A 4,174-nucleotide genomic window follows, 5' to 3' on the forward strand; every position below is an offset into this window, starting at 1 on the left:
CATGATATCATGTGCCTCCTGGTCATTTTGTGGCCCATTTTCTGCAGTCTATTGAGTGAGTGATTTGCCTAACAATTTAGAATAAATGTCACAAAATCATTTTTAGAAAGGTTATTAATGTCTCTAAAATCTCCATGTGCCCCCAGGGAGTCTTATATTGTTGATATTGGTAATGAGGACACGAGAATCATTTCATATTTTTGATCTGCCGTGTAGTATAGCTTTGAGCCTACTGACATCTCTTCTCCTCTTCCCCCAAACCAAAGCACAAACAACACAAAACATATAGTAAAAATTCTGCCCAGTGCGTGATGGTGGGGAGGATTGTGCTAATGAAGGGCTCACTTGGTCCTTTAGTCTGTGCACTGGGGCAATTTAAGGTTAGCTTGAGCTGATGAGAGGGCATCGTACTTCATAGTTCAGCTTCATGCGCTTGAGTATCTGGGAATTACTACTGAATATCCACACAGCTTCCTGAATAGAGGTGAAAAGTTTCTATCTGAAGTGTGGGTCAAATTTGAATCTCCTGACACCTGATGAACATTAGTTGGATAAGGTCTTAATTAATAGATGGGATTTTATCTCTTTCAGTTAATATTATCCCAGATTAGATGAGAAGGAAACCAGCTAGAAAGAGTAAATTACTTACCCAGTGTTAACAAAGTGAGATCAGACGGACTTGAACGCAGGTAATGAAGCTCTAAGCTTCTGCTTACCCACTGCAGTGGACTGCCTGCCTCCAAAGGGCACATCAGACCATGGACAAGGACGTTTATTATTATTATTACAGCTTTGTTGTTAGAGACAAAGCAAAAAAAACCAAAGAACCCTGAATGTACATACACAGAGAAATGGTGGAATAAACTGTTGCAATACATTGCACCAAGAAAAAAATTATTGAAGATATGGTAGAAGAAGAAAGCAATATGTATAGTAAAAGCTTGTGTAATTTTGAAATTTACTTTATATTCATGAGAAACCATTGTTTTTTTAAGGCAATACTCAACATATTTCAGAGTAGCTAAGAAGATGAAGATAATTTTCACTGCCATTCGGATACATTTATTAATATTGTCACTTGATCCAAATCACATGGGAAAGAGTGCACATCTGATGTCATAATGCTATTGCTAAAATACTAGTGGGTCAGAGGTGGGAGACTTTCTTTTTCCTTTTTCTTTTTTTTTTAATTTCTATTTCCCTGATGATTAATGATGTTGAGCACCTTTGCATATACCTGTTGTCCATTTGTGTGTGTACTTTGGGAAAATGCCTATCCAGGTCTTTTGCTCATTTTTAATTTAATTTAGTTTAATTTATTTCAATTATTGAAGTATAGCTGCAGAAGAGTGGGATTGATGGAAATGATTGACAAGATTGCCATCTTTGAGAAAGACGTTTCCTAGATTACCCAGATGACCTTTTTTTTTTAAGTTTTTATTTAAATTCCAGTTAGTAACTCAGTGTAACGTGAGTTTCAGGTGTGCAATATAGTGATTCAGTGCTTCCATACATCACCCAGTGCTCATCACAACAAGTCCCCTCCCTCCTTCATCCCCATCACTTGTTTCACCCACCCCCACACTGAGCTTTTACACCATTGTAAAAACCGAACTGATTAAATCATTAATCGCATTAGAAGTAAAAATCTAAGAAAATATTCAAGAGAAAAAGAAGGCCACCAGCAAATCTGGGCCTGGCTCTGGGGCGGCTCCTGGGCAGTACACTCTGGAGGCAGCTGGCAGGGAAGGTGGGGAAGGCTCTGTACCTGGATGCCAGAGAACAAAACAGGGGCAGACAAACCTTGAGACTTACCATCAGTGTCTTCCCAGCCTCAAGACAGCATGCTGCCTTTCTTAGAAGTTTCTTCCCCACTGACACTGTATTTGACATTCTCTTTACCCCATGTCAACACCTTGTGCATGAATGTGGAGGGGGGGAGAGGAGCACTGATGGTGGCGTGGCCATTAACTAATATGCAGGTTGCTTTTTCTCCGCTGCTAATCCCAGGCCTGCCCTGCCTCCCACATCAGCTTCCCTGTGATCCAGGCAGAATGGGAATATTATACAAGCAAACTTGGAAATAAATACGTACAAAAGGGAAATCATTTTTCATTTTAGCTGTTTACATGCATAATTGGAAATTATACGGAGCTATGGAACTCTAAAATTGTAGGGATGGCTTTCAAAGAATGCCTCTAGAGACTTCCCTTTTTTGCAGATTTCTATTCTAAGGACAGAGTCTAAGGACAGATAGTGACCTATGGCCTGTTTTCTAAAATGAGGTTATATCAGAATGATCTGACTTATGAAGTATTTATTTGAGACTATATCCATTTCTTCCAAGGAATTCATAATGGTTCTGGGCAAAATCCAGAGGGTGCTGACAGAGATGAAGTTAGTTTAGACTGAAGTTGACTAGTCACAATTAACCAGCTTTTAAAAAACTATATTTAACTATAGAGAACAAATGGATGGTTAGCAGAGGGGAGGTGGGTAGGGGGATGGGCTAAATAGGTGATGGGGATGAAGAGAGTGCACTTTTGTGATGAGCACAGGGTCATGTATGGAAGTGTTGAATCACTATATTGTACACCTGAAACTAATATTACATAAATGGTAACTAAGTGGAATTTAAATAAAAACTTAAAAAAAACCCTGTACTTTTAGGGAAAACAAGCCAATTTCAACGTAAAAAGCCTAAATATTAAGCTTTTAAAGAAATAATCATACACTCTATGTCCTTGAGTCAAATGTTAAGGCAAATTTTCTAAAATCTTTTTGCATCTGTTATTGCTTCTCATGAAATTATAAAAACAGTGCAACAGTTCTGAATTGCTAAGAATTCCGTGTTGTAGAATGTTGCCATAACAGAGCAGCAAAGTAAACTGATGTTATATAGAAAATCGTAATAAAAATGAGGAGAAACTGAATGTACCTCAGATTTAAATTAACTGAAATACTTCCCTTTTGTTACTTAAGCATTCTAGTTACTTAAATCAAGGCTTCACTGTGTTCTCATAAATGTGTGATGTAAGCACCTGGGAGGTGGTACTAACCTGTCACAGGAAAAGGTTTGGGGTGATTTCAGGCTTCAAACCCGAGGATGCTGGTTTCTCGGATTTCTGTTCACAGCACTGCTAGGCATTACACTGACCTTGAATTCTCCAGAGGAATGAAGGACTGTAGCATGTAGTTTTAGTCATTTCAGTCTTCTCAGCTGTGTGTGTCCTGGTAGAACATGTTCCACCTTAACCAGGAGTGTGCACACCTCCCGCCTTTCATCCTGTAGAGCAACACTGCCCAGTAGAAGTTTGTGCACTGTTCAGTATGGTGGTCACTATAGTAACACGTGACTGTGAGTCACTTGAAATGTGGCTTGAGTGTGAGGAACAGGATTTCTAATTTTACATCATTTTAATTAGTTTAAATAGTCCGCTGGGGCTCGTGGCTGCCATATTGGAAAGCACAAGTATAGAGTTTTGGCTGAAGTAACAGCTGCCTTTTGCCATTGCAAGTACAGCCCACAGGGAAGATGCTAACACTTACCTCATGATGGCAGAACCAAAACCCACAACCTGTAGGGGAGGCAGCAGCTCCAGGGAAATTTAGTCCTCAGATACTTGCGCAAATAGATTTGCTTGAGGAATTCCCATAGCAGGTGGAAAAGAGGACTCATTTAAATTAAGATAATAAGGTCAGCTGCAGTTCCCAAAAGCAACAAGGTACTTGAGTAAAATAAAATCAAACCAATGAAAACGAGCTTGAAATTTCTCTTTAAAAACCTCCCAGGCATTGATTGACAACTCCGGGCTAGAGGCTTGCTTTCCTCTGGGTCTGCGGGTGTTCGCAGTGCCTTCTAGGGGGTCACACTTCCTGGGGCAGAGTGGAAGGTGGGCATGAAGTCCCCGGTGAGTTGTTAGGCTTAGATTTAATACTCCTTATCAGGATCTGCTAGATGACCCATGAATATGGGCGCGAGGGGAATGGGTCTGTATTTAAAAGAAGAAATCCTTATATACTAGACCTCATCACCTATTCAAGTGAGGTTTTGCTTACTACAGCCCAAGAAACATGTAGATATGCAATAAATGTGACTTTCCACTGAGGAAGAGAAGGGAAATCTAATAACTTTTTTTTTTAAGATTTTATTTATTTGAGGGAGAGAGAGAGG

Source organism: Ailuropoda melanoleuca, chromosome 9 (genome assembly GCF_002007445.2).
Source record: "Ailuropoda melanoleuca isolate Jingjing chromosome 9, ASM200744v2, whole genome shotgun sequence".
In the NCBI taxonomy this organism is placed as follows: Eukaryota; Metazoa; Chordata; class Mammalia; order Carnivora; family Ursidae; genus Ailuropoda; species Ailuropoda melanoleuca.